At 47.7% G+C, this 15,060-nt stretch overlaps 1 protein-coding gene across 8 annotated transcripts in view; it reads left to right on the forward strand.

Annotated features, from left to right (window-relative positions):
- Positions 1 to 15,060, forward strand: part of LOC128341984 (lysozyme C-like) — a 61,224-nt gene that overhangs the window by 12,753 nt on the left and 33,411 nt on the right. Inside the window, exon 1 of one of the 8 annotated variants that reach the window (XM_053288721.1) lies at positions 9,956 to 10,009. The exons of the other annotated variants lie outside the window; for them this stretch is intronic. The gene's annotated coding sequence lies outside the window, so the exon portion shown is untranslated. Of the gene's footprint in view, positions 1 to 9,955; positions 10,010 to 15,060 lie in introns of those variants that run through there. 8 annotated transcript variants of the gene reach the window in all.

Raw genomic sequence — 15,060 nt, forward strand, 5'->3', positions numbered from 1 at the left:
AACCACCCCCATGGGTTTCTAACCCATGGCGTACAGGGTTCTGTTGTTTCTGAGGTATTCTGAGTGTGGATTCTATGATAGCAAATGAGATTTTCAATGACACACCATGAATCCACTCTAATTTGCTATCATAGAATCTAAACCTTAAAGACATGAACTTCAACAATTAACCAAAAATCAGCCCTCTGCCCAAATCCTTTGAAAAAATTCAGGTAGCTTCCTTGCCTCTACCCAGCACTACCACCAACCCCACACCGCTCTAGGCCACCCCTTCCCCCCCAACGTGAAGCAATACACCCCCATTCTACCTAATGGGGGAATACCTTAAAAACGCGTAAACTTCAGAAATTCACAAAAAATCAGCCCTCTGCCCAATCACTCTGCAATTGGGGTGGTAGCCTCCACCCATTAGGCACTATGACCCCACCACACTCTTCTGGCCCAGATCCCACTTTCTGCCCCCGATCTGCCCCAAAGACACTAAAACTTCAAAAAATCACCAAAAATCAGCCCTTTGCCCAATCCCCCTGAAATTTGGGTGGTAGCCTCCACCCATTGGGCACTACCACCCCACCCCACTCTTTTGGCCCCAGGACCCATTTTTCTTACCTGAATCTTACCTGAATTCGGGTAAATCCGAATCCGAACCAAATCGGGGGTGATTCGGGTGAGCAAAATTTGGGCACAGAACAGAACAGGGGTGTTTCGGTTTGGGTCCGAACCAAAACACCAAAAATACCGAATTGCACACCCCTACCCTAGAGCCCTCAGTGCTCGTTAATGACAGGCCAATCTCCAACTTTCCTTGCGCAGGCAAGGTAATTGAGAGGGTGATGGCTGATCAACTCCAGGCAGTTTTGGATGATACTCAGGGGCGTAGCTATAATTGAATGAAAGGGTTCAAAGAACACGGGCCCTCAGCTCCTGAGGGCCCTCCAGATCCATACCTCCCTATTTTCTTCATTGTCTCCCTCACTCTGGGGGGCCGCCCGAGAGAGGGATGAGCACGGGCCCCCTCTCCCCTAGCTACGCCCCTGATGATACTGATTATCTAGTTATCTGGTTCTGATCTAGTTATCTGGTTCTGATCTGGTTTTGGATGATACTGATGATCTACGACCACTGAATGATAGCTACAAGGAGCATCTAGCAGCTATGAGGCATTGTGTACAGAGAACAAAACCCTGGTCAATGCATATGAGGAAAGAGCATGAGGGCAAAGTAGTGCCCACTAAAATATCTACGTTGAGGACTGAAATGAATTTACAGAAAAGGAAAATAAAGGAAGCATTATGAAATTGAGGCCAGGCGTCAATGCTTGGGGAGGCACTGGCTGATGCTATAAGGTTCATTAGCCTCTGAGAAAAATCAGGTGACTCCCCTTCCCTCCTCCACCCCGCCCTCCCTCCTCCCTCATGATCTCATGATCTCTCCACCAGTCATGGAACAGAGTGTTATCTGCTCTAAAGAATCTAACGCCCAACTAGCCGCAAACACAGGGGGCTTCAATCTAGTGAACCTTAGATTGTCTCATAACACATTTTTAATTGCACAAACTGAACATTGGCAAGCCAGCACAGAAGGGGAAAGGCCAGAATGGGCACAAGTGGAGGCAGCAGAACTGAAACCCTTAGGAGGCTGGGAAGCATTGGGCTCCAGGTATCTTAAACACCCCCTACTTCCATTCCCCTAGAATACAAGCAGTCCGACCAGGGCCGGATTAAGCTAGTGTGGGGCCTGTAGCATATCTTATGAAGGGGCCCCAAATTTTAAAAATGCACATAAATATTGAAACATAAATTATTTACTTGCACAGTAAAGTAATTCAATTTTTCATTTGCCTAGTGCCCCCCCCACCAACCACCCCATGCCTCCACTCCGCTGAGCCAGCCAGTCAACAAACTTTGCAACACACACACACACACACACACACACACCCCACACACACTTTTGTGACTCCTGACCATGGGTTCTCCTTTGGAGTTATTTTCACAAAGAGAAAGGGGATGGGGAACAAAACTCTGAATGTTTAAATTAAAAGGTTCTCAGGAATTCTGTACTTTGAGAAATCTGAACCTATTAGCAATTTTGGCACACAACAGTGGATGTTTGATTCCAATGTGTGCAGAACATATTGGATCCCAGCAGCCATCACATTAAAAGGGCCATTTGACAATATTAAGAATATATGTTTAACCTCTTGTGCAAGCCTGACAGGAAAGCAGATGTATATTTAAAATAGTTGATGCATTGCAAATGAATGTGATTATGATGAGGTGCATTAGCAACTTCCATGAAAACAGAAGTATCCAAAAGACAATCTTTTGGCAGGAGGCACAGCCTCTTTCAATCTAAATTACACTAACATGCTTAATATTAAAAGGAGGAAATGCACAAATCATTCAGTGCAACCCTAAGCATGTTTACTTAGAAGTAAGTCCCACTGAACTCAATGAGCCTTACTCTCTAGTAAGTGTGTTTAGGTTTTCAGCCTCCGTTTATCTTTGGACAATTTCAACGGGCATCCCAATGTAAGGCTAATGAAGTTGGCAACGCAGCAGTAGTTATTTCAGTTCTAGAGGAGAGGAAAGGAGCTCATCTTAAATTTGGCAGTTCCTTGAAAAGCAATGATCACAAATTCCCTCCCAACAGCACTAGATACTAAAGGAGGATATAAGTGACCTTACCCAACAAGACCATAATATAATCTCCCTCCAAGCTCCCCTCAATTGATCCACTAAACTTTGAGACTCCTCTTGCCGTGCATCTGAGTTACTTCTGGCTTTCTTTTTCCTCTTAAAGGTACACATTCTCATTGTTTATCTTTACCCTCTCCCAGTCAGTCGGAAAACGCTGGCAACATTCAACTAGCATCTTCTTTAGCTTCCTTTCTTCCGGCCCAGCATTAATAGTTGGTTGTTTTTTACTCTAAACTGCTTTTATTTCTTTTACTCTCTCTGTGTATGTTTTTAAAACCTTTTACAGTTTAAACAAATAAGGACCAACTCCCTGGCGATTAAGTTATCTCTGAGACCCCTTTGCAAGCTATCTGTTCCTATTGTTGTTCTTACTACTCCCTCCTGTGCTGCTTAACATAATAGATAACCCAATCAACACCATGGTGCCAGGAAGACCTTGCTTAAATGCCCTCCGAAGCGAGAGAATGGGCAGCAGCAGGCAATGAGGAGAGTCAGCAGAGAGCACCAAATAGCGAGCAAAAGAAGGGGCAGACGTTCAAGCCAGGCGTGCGGGGCCCTAGAAGATGCAGGGCCCATAGCAAATGCTAGATTTGCTACTATGTTAATTCGGCCCTGAGTCCGACGTGCCTGGAAGGAACTAGCACGACAATTGAATTTTGATCCCTATGCCCACATGAATATGACACTGTGCTAAACCCACACATATTAATTGGTAAAACAGTCAGTTTTATGGAAACACGGGGCTATGGAATGGATGGATTATGGAATCAATTGGCTATCACAGCTGATAAACAAAGATGATTTCTATTAAACTATTTCTCATTATTATGGCTGCAGTGTAATGATTTGCTGCAATTCTGAGTCTGGATGTTAAAGACATCCAGACATCTGGACTTTGCAAAGACATCTGGATCCTTTGCAACCCTGCAAGAGGAGTTCCACTTACCCCAATCAAGCGCCTTTCCGCATATGCAACTGAAACATAGTATATCTGCTCAGTTCGGGTCAGATGCCCTAACTCCGGATATATTGGTACATGCCACTAGTATTTCCCCTCTCCAAAAACTAAATAAATATACCTATATACCTTTGTACAAGGAGTCCTAGTCCCTGGCTTGAATTTACTTAGGGACAAATGGAACACAGAACTCACACATAAATTGTTGTCAGAGCAATGGCATGAGAGCTTAGGTAGTGTTGCAAAGGGGTGTGTTCATTCTCCTCCCCTGCTTCTGCTTTTCTTCTCTCTCTTTCTCTTTCCCTCTCTTTCTCCTTTCTTTTCTCGCCTCCCTCCCCAACCAGTGCAGCACACAAAGGTTGGCTTGGGGAGCAAATGCCGGGCTCGTGGGGCGGGGGGATGGGGAAAGATGTTTGTAAACTACATAATGTTTAAAAATCGTTTTTAAAAAGAAAATAATTTAACAGCTGGGGAACAGAAGAGGCCTCTTATCTGTGCTTGTTTTAGATGATGATGTGTACACCAAAATGTTTTGTTTTATGTATATCAACTTTATTTTTGTGCAATATGTTGGAAATTCTCTGTGGTGAGAGAATCCCTTTCTCATTATAGCAGAGTGCACAGAGGCACAACACAGCGGAAATTTAGTTAGGCATGCGTGTATGCTGAGAGTAAAGTAACTTGGAGCCAATTCATAGTTTCAAATCAATATAAAAGGCATTTATTAAGGAACTCCATTCTAGATAGGAAAGTGAGGAGTTAGGATCTCTAATCTATCTATCTAGCTGGATGCAGATGGATTCTGCATCTTCTCTGCACACATGGTGCAGGGAGAGGAACATAAGAACATAAGAACAGCCCTGCTGGATCAGGCCCAAGGCCCATCTAGTCCAGCATCCTGTTTCGCACAGTGGCCCACCAGATGCCATTTGGGAGCCTACAGTCAGGAGTTGAGGGCATGCCCTCTCACCTGCCATTACTCCCCTGCAACTGGTATTCCGAGCCACCCTGCCCTTGAGGCAGGAGGTGGCCTACAGCCCTCCGACTAGTAGCCATTGATAGAACTCTGCTCCATGAAGTCATCCAAACCCCTCTTAAAGCCATCCAGGTTGTTGGCTGTCACCACATCCTGTGGCAGAGAGTTCCACAAGTGGATCACGCGTTGTGTGAAAAAGTACTTCCGTTTGTTGGTTCTAGACTTTCTGGCAATCAATTTCATGGAGTGACCCCTGGTTCTAGTGTTGTGTGAGAGGGAAAAGAATCTCTCTCTCTCCACTTTCTCCACACCATGCATGATTTTATAGACCTCTATCATGTCTCCCAGCAGTTGTCTTTTTTCTAAACAAAATAGCCCCAGGTGTTATAACCTTGCCTCATATGAAAGGTGCTCTAGGCCCCTGATCATCTTGGTTGCCCTTTTCTGTACCTTCTCCAGTTCAACAATGTCCTTTTTAAGATGTGGTGACCAGAACTGTACGCAATACTCCAAGTGTGGTCGCACCATAGTTTTGTATAAGGGCATTATAATGTTAGCCGTTTTATTTTCAATCCCCTTCCTAATGATCCCTAGCATGGAATTTGCCTTTTTCACAGCTGCCGCACATTGAGTCAACACTTTCAACGAGCTGTCCACCACAACCCCAAGATCCCTCTCCTGGTCCATCACCGACATCTCGGATCCCATCAGCATATACTTGAAGTTGGGGTTTTTCGTCCCAATGTGCATCACTTTACACTTGCTAACATTGAACTGCATTTGCCATTTTGTCGCCCACTCCCCCAGGTTGGAGAGATCCTTTTGGAGCTGCTCACAATCCGTTTGAGATTTCACTACCCGGAAGAGTTTGGTATCATCTGCAAATTTGGCCACGTCGCTGCTTACCCCTGCTTCTAGATCATTTATGAATACATTAAAAAGCACCGGTCCCAGTACAGATCCCTGGGGGACCCCACTTCTTACTTCCCTCCATTGTGAAAACTCTCCATTTATACCTACCCTCTGTTTCCTGTCTTTCAACCAGTTAGCAATCCACACATGTACTTGTCCCTTTATCCCATGACAGCTAAGTTTCCTCAGGAGCCTTTGATGAGGAACTTTGTCAAAAGCTTTTTGGAAGTCCAGGTAGACTATGTCAACTGGATCACCTTGATCCACACACTTGTTGACACTCTCAAAGAAGTCCAAAAGGTTGGTGAGGCAAGATTTACCTTTGCGGAAGCCATGCTGGCTCACTCCGAGCAGGGCCTGTTCTTCTAGGTGCTTTACAATTTTATCCTTGAGGATGCTTTCCATCAATTTGCCTGGAACGGATGTTAGGATAACTGGCCTGTAATTTCCCGGATCTCCCCTGGATCCCTTTTTGAAAATCGGTGTTACATTTGCCACTCTCCAGTCCTCTGGTACAGAGCCCGATTTCAGGGATAAGTTAAATATTTTAGCAAGAAGGTCAGCAATTTCACATTTGAGTTCTTTGAGGACTCTTGGATGGATGCCATCCGGCCCTGGTGATTTGTTAGCTTTCAGTTTTTCCAGACAGTTTAGAACATCATCCCTTGTCACTTTTATCTGACTCAGCTCTCTAGCCTCCATCCCTAAAAAGCCTGGTTCAGGAACAGGTATATGCTCCGTATCCTCTGCCGTGAAGGCAGATGCAAAGAAGTCATTCAGTTTCTCTGCAACCTCCATATCCTCCTTAATAATCCCTTTCACTCCCTCATTGTCTAATGGCCCAACCGCCTCCCTGGCAGGTTTCCTGCTTCTGATGTACTTAAAGAAGTTTTTGTTATTCCCCTTGATACTTTTGGCTAAATGTTCCTCAAACTCTCTTTTTGCCTCCCTTATTGTCACCTTGCATTTCTTTTGCCAGAGTTTGTGTTCCTTTTTGTTCTCTTCATTTGGACAGGCCTTCCAATTTCGGAAGGAAGTCTTCTTCCCTTTTATGGCTTCCTTGACGGTACCCGTTAGCCATGCTGGCATCCTCCTGGACTTAGTGGTACCTTTCCTCCTTTTGGGTATACAATCTAACTGGGCTTCTAGTATTGTGGTTTTGAGTAAACTCCATGCACTCTGGAGCGAAGTGACTCTCCTGATTTCCCCCCTCAGCTTTTTTCCCACCATACTCCTCATTTTGGAGAAGTTTCCTCTTCTAAAATTCAAAATGTCCGTGTTAGACATCCTTGGTGATTCTCTCCCCGCATGTATGCTGAATTTGATGGCACTATGGTCACTGTTCCCTAAAGGGTTGATGACACTGACATCACGCACCAGGTCCTGGGTGTCACTCAGAATTAGATCTAAGGTCGCCTTCTCTCTGGTTGGTTCCATGACCAACTGTTCTAGGGCACAGTCATTTAGCGTATCTAGAAATTTGACCTCTTTGTCCTGACTTGAATGTGAATTTACCCAGTCTATGTGTGGGTAGTAGAAATCACCCATTATTACAGCCCTGCCTCTCCTTGACGCCTCCCTGATTTCCTCCTACAACTCCCAGTCACTGTCATCATTTTGATCCGGAGGGCGATAGCATGTCCCCAGTAGCACGTTTCCTTTCCGACCTTGTATAGTCACCCACAGGGTTTCTGTGGAGGACTCCAGTCCACTTAGGTTTTCAAGCTTATTAGATTCTATCCCTTCTTTAACATACAGTGCTACCCCTCCTCCAAGGCGCCCCTCCCTGTCCTTTCTGTAGCGTTTATACCCAGGGATAACAGTGTCCCACTGGTTCTCACTGTTCCACCATGTTTCTGTTATGCCCACTATGTCTATTTCTGCGTTAGCAACCAAGCACTCCAGCTCACCCATCTTGGTTCGGAGGCTTCTGGCATTGGCATACAAGCCCCTATACGCTGAATCTCTCCCCTGATGTATGCTACTCTTTTGACTCTTTGACCTGCTGGCACAGGCTCCCATCTGCTCTTTATGCGGTTTTGCTCCATCCCCTTCTGTTTTATTTGCATTCTTTGCAGCCTCACACTGTAAAGGATGGCTTTTGCCAAATGGGATACTGCCCAGCTCCCATCGGCTGTTCCCCAAGTGTCATTTTAAAAGCTGCTCTGCAACCTTTTTGATTTTAAGCGCCAGCAGTCTGGTTCCATCTTGGTTCAAGTGCAGCCCGTCCCTTTTGTACAGGCCTTGCTTGCCCCAAAATGTGTCCCAGTGCCTAACAAATCTAAACCCCTCCTCCCGGCACCACCGTCTCATCCACGCATTGAAACCCCTCAGCTCTGCCTGTCTCACTGTACTTGCGCATGGAACAGGTAGCATTTCTGAGAATGCTACCTTGGGGGTCCTGGACTTCAAAATGCTACCTATCAGCCTAAATTTGGCTTCCAGGACCTCCCGACTGCATTTCCCCACATTGTTGGTGCCGACGTGCACCACGACAGCTGTCTCCTCCCCAGCACTGCCTAGGAGCCTGTCTAGACGCTGCGTAATGTCCGCAACCTTCGCAGCAGGCAGGCAAGTCACCGTGCGGTCAACACACGGGTCACAAACCCATCTCTCTATCCCCCTAATGATCAAATCACCAACTACAAGGAGGCCCCCACCCCCCAGAGGAGTATCCCCTGTGCGAAAGGATATGGGCTCATCATCCACGGAAGGGGTCCCTTCTAAAGGAGCATCTCCCTCTTCCTCAGACTGATGTCCTCCTTGCCCAAGACCTTCATTCTCCCTGACAGCAGAGGAGCTACCGGCCCTGGAGTGGGATGCCTCTATCACATCCCTGAAGTTCTCGTCCACATGCCTCTCTGTCTCTCTGAGCTTCTCCAGATCCACCACCTTGGTCTCGAGTGAACGGATTTGTTCCCTGAGAGCCAGGAGCTCCTTGCACCGAGCACACACCCACGACTTCTGCCCATGGGGCAAATAGTCGTACATGTGGCACTCTGTGCAATACACTGGGAAGTGCCCCTTCCCCTGCTGACCTTCTATCTTCATACTGTTTTAGTTAGCTCTTTACAGTATTTAGGGAGCTTATTGTCCGTTTATTAGATATTTTGTTAGGATAGGTCTCAGCTGTAATGGTCAGCTATTTAACTGTCCAAACAGCCTTTCCCAGGAATATGAGGGATATGAGGGAGGGATATGTACTTACGTTCTCTTCTCCACCAGGCTCTTTGTGATCGCGATTGCGATCGCAATTTCAGGGGCTCGTTCCAGGCTCCCCCGCACACTTCCCGCTAAACTCCTGCAACACTCCTACGTCCTGTTTGCTATCCCTGTTCGCTATGCTCTCGGGCCTTCACCTCATATGTAGAGTAGCCTTCCAACTGTCACACAGGATGAGAGCCAAAGGAAAGGAAATGTGGGGCCCCGCCCAGCCCTAGCTGACTCCACCCCCACCAATCAGCAAACAGTGCCTTTAGGGAACCCTAAGAACTCCTAGCCCTCTGATATCTTAACCCTAACAAGGAACCCTAGCAAGGAACCCTAACAAGTAACACTCACAAAGATGGAGAGACTAAGACCTGCCCCTTAAAGAGAAACAGCCCCTGCAAAACTCTCCTCTTCTTGTTAGTTTGTTTGAGGGAGAAAAGGCTAAATGCTTAGAAAGGCTTGCTCACCTTCTCAGCTGTGTCTGCTCTTCCCAGAGTAGCTTGCCATGTTGCAAGGTAGAAGGGCAGGTTGGGAAGTGAGAGAGAAGAAGGAAGTTAGTTCCTGAGATTAGCAATCTACATATCCAAAGGGATAGTGTCAGAGCAGTAGAGAAGGGATGACCAATGTCTTGACCCTCTAGCCCTCTGACTCACTAGTCTGTCCTCCACTGTCTGAGAGGAGACAGCGCAAAGTCCTTAACTTCCAACACAATAGAGGGTCTTTTTGAAGTAGAGTTGATTATCTAGACCTGTTTCAAACTGGTTTTAGAGCAGGTTACGGGGTGGAGACGGTCAGCCTGATGGATGGCCAAGGAATGGACAGAGGGAGTGTGACTCTGTTGGTTCTTTTGGACCTTTATGCAGCTTTCGATACTATTGACCATGGTATCCTTCTGGATCGCTTGGGGGATTTGGGAATAGGTGGCACTGCTTTGCAGTGGTTCCATTCCTATCTCTCAGGTAGATTCCAGATGGTGTCGCTCGGAGATAGTTCCTCTGTGAAACGAGAGCTATTGTATTGTGTCCCGCAGGACTCCATCCTATCTCCAATGCTTTCTAACATCTACATGAAACTGCTGGGTGAAATCGTCAGGAGATTTGCAGCAGAGTGTTATCAATATGCTGACGACATCCAAATCTCTTTCTCCATGACATCATCATCATCAGGATATGGCATACCCCCCTAAATGTCTGCCTACAGGCAATGGACTGGATGAGGAATAATAAATTGAAGCTGAATCCAAGCAAGACAGAGGTACTCATGATAAGGAGTCATAATTTGAGGGACGTGATAGATCTTCCTGTTCTGAATGGGATTGCATACCCCCCACCCCCCGCCTGCCGAAGGATCAGGTATGTAGCTTGGGAGTGCTTCTGCACCCAGGCCTCATTCTGGTTTCTCAGGTTGAGGCTATGGCCAGGAGCGCTTTCTATCAACTTTGGTTGATACAACAGCTGCATCCCTTGAAGATAATGATCTCAGAACTGTGGTGCACTCTAACCTCTAGGCCTGACTACTACAATGTGGGGTTGTCTTTTTATGTAGTTTGGAAACTTCAATTGGTTCAAAATGCAACGGCTGGATTGGTCTCCGGGGTATTTGGAAGAGACCATATTATGCCTGTTTTAAAGCAATTGCACTGGCTGCCAATAGGTTTCCAGGCAAAATACAAAGTGATGGTAATTACCTTTAAATCTGTTAAGTAGTGAGTGAACATAGGAACATAGGAAGCTGCCATATACTGAGTCAGACCATTGGTCTATCTAGCTCAGTATTGTCTTCACAGACTGGCAGTGGCTTCTCCAAGGTTGCAGGGAGGAGTCTCTCTCAACCCTATTTTGGAAAAGCCAGGGAGGGAACTTGAAACCTTCTGCTCTTCCCAGAGTGGCTCCATCCCCTCAAGGAAATATCTTATAGTGCTCACTCATCAAGTCTCCGTTTCACATGAAACCAGGGCAGACCCTGCTTAGCTAAGGGGACAAATCATGCTTGCTACCACAAGACCAGCTCTCCTCTCCACGAATGAGTGGGGAGAGGTTAGTCCTGGGTGGCAGCATTGAGGCAGTGTCAAGAAGCTGATACTCATTATTTTAACTAATCCCTCCCCCTCAATTCCCAGAACACTCAAACAGACAAATCAACAATTTAACATGAATTAAACATGAAAAAGATAGGTGGTGAAATCTCATTTCACCTTTCTTTTTGAGGAAAACCAGGATTTCTGATTGATTGATTAAGTGCCGTCAAGTGCCGTCAAGGTTGACTCTTAGTGACCACAGAGATAGATTCTCTCCAGGATGATCCGTCTTCAACTTGGCCTTTAAGGTCTCTCAGTGGTGCATTCAGTGCTGTTGTAATCGAGTCCATCCACCTTGCTGCTGTTTGTCCTCTTCTTCTCTTTCCTTCAATTTCTCTAGGATTATGGGCTTCTCAAGGGAGCTGGGTCTTCGCATAATGTGTCCAAAGTATGATAGTTTGAGCCTGCTCATCTGTGCCTCAAATGAAAATTCTGGATTAATTTGTTCTATGATCCATTTGTTTGTTTTCCTGGCTGTCCATGGTATCCTCAAAATTCTTCTCCAGCACCAAAGTTCAAAAGCGTCAATGCTTTTTCTATCTTGCTTCTTCAAAGTCCAGCTTTCACATCGATAGAGTGTCATGGGGAAAACTATTGTCTGAACGATTCTAATCTTTGTAGGCGTAGACACGTCACAGCATCTAAATATCCTTTCCAAGGCCTTCATTGTTACCCTACCAAGTGGTAGTCTGTGGCGTGTTTCTTGACTGCTGGATCCCTTACCATTGACAGTCAATCCTAAAAGGCAGAAGCTATCCACCACTTCAGTGTCTTCATTGTCAATTCTGAGGCTGGTTGCTGTACCCGTTGTCATTAGTTTAGTCTTCTATACATTTAGTTGTAGTCCCATTTTTTCACTGTGCTCCTTGGCTTTCATTACTAGAGCTTGCAGATCATCCGCATTCTCAGCTATCAGGGTGGTGTCATCAGCATAGCACAGGTTGTTGATGTTTCTTCCTCCAACTTTAAAACCACGCTCATCTTCTTCCAATCCAGCTTCTCTCAGTATATGTTCAGTGTATAAATTGAATAAAGAAGGGGAAAGTATACAGCTTTGTCTTACTCCCTTGCTGATCTGGAACCAGTCTGTTTCATCATGTTCTGTCTGGACTGTGGCTTCCTATCCTGTGTATAGGTTTCTCATGAGAACAATGAGGTGTTCTGGGATGCCCATTTTCCTAAGGATATTCCACAACTTGACATGGTCAACACAATCAAAGGCTTTTCTGTAGTCAACAAAGTACATATTGAGCTGGGTCTCACGATCAGTGAGACCCGGTTTGGGGTGGTGAACAGGGAGGAAACCCTGGGCAGCCAGATTGGCTGCCCACACGATTGCCAGCTCTGTGACGGAGCCAGCGGGGGCTGGGGGGAGCAGGGGCCAATTGGCCTCCGCAAGCTCCAGCATGCCCTGCGCGAGCACGCAGGGCATGCTGGCAAGACCCCTGGAGCCAGGAGGTGGCTTTTTGCCTCCCCTCCGGGGGTCTCCTCGTGAGTAGCCACGCCGTGGAGCTGTGCCGTGGCTACTCACGATCAGAAAGCCCTGTTTGTGGAATGCTCGCTCTGCAAACTTGGGCTTTAGGGAGGGCTACTTGAGCGGTTACCCGCTCGTAAACCACCGGGCTTGCCTGACAGCCCGGTGGTTTACACGATCAACAAAAATCAGGCTAGGCTCTCCTAGCCCAATTTTTGTTGATCGTGAGAATAGTCCCTTTGACTTCTTTCTGATATACTTTGGCTTTCTCATTTATCCAACATGCATCAGCAATGATGTCTCTTGTTCCTCAGCCTTTTCTGAAACCAGCTTGAACATCCAGCATTTCCCTTTCCACATAGGGCTCTAATCTACATTGGATGATCCTGAGCATTATTTTGGTAGCATGGGAAATTAAGGATATTGTGTGATGGTTTGCGCAATCTGTTACGTCTCCTTTCTTTGGTATGAGTATGTAGACTGACTGCTTCCAATCTGTTGGCCACTGTGTCATTCTCCAAATTTGCTGGCATAGTTTTGTTAGAGCCTTGACTGATTCTTCTTCTGTTGCCTGCCATATTTCTATAGTTATTCCATCAATTCCTGTAGCCTTCCAACTTGGTAATGACTGGAGTGCTGATCTAACTTCATCTTCCCGTACTAGAGGTTCTTGCAAGTAGGGAATATCTTCTAGAGTATCTTGGATGATGATGTCCCTGCTGTACATGTTTTCAGTATACTCCTTCCATCTCTGTTTGATCTTCTCTGAATCAGTTATAATCTGTCCTTTGGCAAGACAGAAGGAGAACAGCTTGGGTGGGGCACTGACTGACTGCTGTCTTTGCCCCTGCCCCACCTTTCCTCAGGTGTGTGTAACATCTCCTTGGGCTGCTGCTGGGGCTTTGGCTGCTGCTGCTGCTATACAGGGCAGGCTAGCCCAAGGGCCTGGGGGAAGAAGACAGAAGGAGAACAGCTTGGGTGGGGCACTGACTGACTGCTGTCTTTGCCCCTGCCCCACCTTTCCTCAGGTGTGTGTAACATCTCCTTGGGCTGCTGCTGGGGCTTTGGCTGCTGCTGCTGCTATACAGGGCAGGCTAGCCCAAGGGCCTGGGGGAAGAAGACAGAAGGAGAACAGCTTGGGTGGGGCACTGACTGACTGCTGTCTTTGCCCCTGCCCCACCTTTCCTCAGGTGTGTGTAACATCTCCTTGGGCTGCTGCTGGGGCTTTGGCTGCTGCTGCTGCTATACAGGGCAGGCTAGCCCAAGGGCCTGGGGGAAGAAGACAGAAGGAGAACAGCTTGGGTGGGGCACTGACTGACTGCTGTCTTTGCCCCTGCCCCACCTTTCCTCAGGTGTGTGTAACATCTCCTTGGGCTGCTGCTGGGGCTTTGGCTGCTGCTGCTGCTATATAGGGCAGGCTAGCCCAAGGGCGAGAGCCTCTTGGCGCGAGCCGAAGGGCGAGAGCACAAGGGCTCTCGTCCTTGTGGCTCTCTGCCGTGGGGTGAGCTGCCTGAGGACCAGAAGATCTCTCTCCTTCCGCCCTGAAGAGCAATCTTCTCACAATTAAGAAGTCAGCAGGAGACTACGCAAGCCTGGTTTTGTTTTGTTTTTAATTAAGCCAAGAAGCCGTGGTGGGTTAGTCTGGGGAGATGTGTCTGGGAGAGCGAAAAAGTGGGTCTGGAGTGGGGGCGGCAATATCACAGGTAGCGGGCAGAGGGAGGTATGGCGGTGGGAGTTGGGCAGGCCGTTACAGGGGAAAACGGTCCAGGCAATTGAGGCCTGTTCCTTTTTCCGGCCCTTCTCCCAACCCACTGACCCTAGGGAGCTCTGGGAACACTCCTTCGAGGATTAGGGTGCTGCTGCTGAATGCCAGGTCAGTTAACGCAAAAACATCTCTCATCCACGATCTGATTGTGGATGAGCGTGCTGACCTGGTATGTGTGACAGAGACCTGGTTGGATGCGCTGGGCGGGGTCAGTCTCTCTCAGCTTTGTCCTCCAGGTTTCCAGATCGTGCAGCAGCCCCGCCTCGAGGGTCGGGGAGGAGGCGTTGCGGTCATCTTTCGAGAGACCCTCCCCGTTTCCAGGTGCCCGGTCAGGCAATCTCAGAATTTCGAGTGTTTGTCCTTGAGGGTGGGCCTCCGAGATAGGCTGGGGATTCTGCTGGTGTACCGACCACCCCGCTGCACTTCAGTCTCCCTACCTGAGCTGGCGGGGGTGGTCTCGGAGGTGGCCCTGGGTTCCTCCAGGCTTATTGTTTTGGGGGATTTCAATGTCCACGCTGAGGCCCCCCTAGTGGGTGCGGCTCAGGATTTCATGGCCTCCATGGCAACCATGGGCCTGTCTCAATTGGTATCGGGCCCTTCCCACGTGGCGGGACACACTCTGGATCTGGTTTTTGCCGACCGGGAAATAAATGATCTGGAGGTGGGGAAATTTGAGACCACTCCCTTGTCATGGACAGATCATCACCTGGTAGGGTTTAGTTTGACTGCTCCGTCTGCCCTCTGCAGGGGTGGTGGGCCGATTAAGATGGTCTGCCCCCGGAGGCTTATGGATCCGCTTGGATTCCAGACGGCCCTCGGGGAGTTTCCAGTGTCCAGAGCTGGTGACCCTGTCGACGCCTTGGTTGATCTCTGGAATGGAGAGGTGGCCCGGGCTGTTGACACGGTTGCCCCCAAGCGCCCTCTCCGGCTTAGTGGAGCCCGTTCCGCTCCTTGGTTTTCCTCGGAGCTTAGGGCGATGAAGCAACTCG

This window comes from Hemicordylus capensis, chromosome 2 (assembly GCF_027244095.1).
Source record: "Hemicordylus capensis ecotype Gifberg chromosome 2, rHemCap1.1.pri, whole genome shotgun sequence".
Lineage (NCBI taxonomy): Eukaryota > Metazoa > Chordata > Lepidosauria > Squamata > Cordylidae > Hemicordylus > Hemicordylus capensis.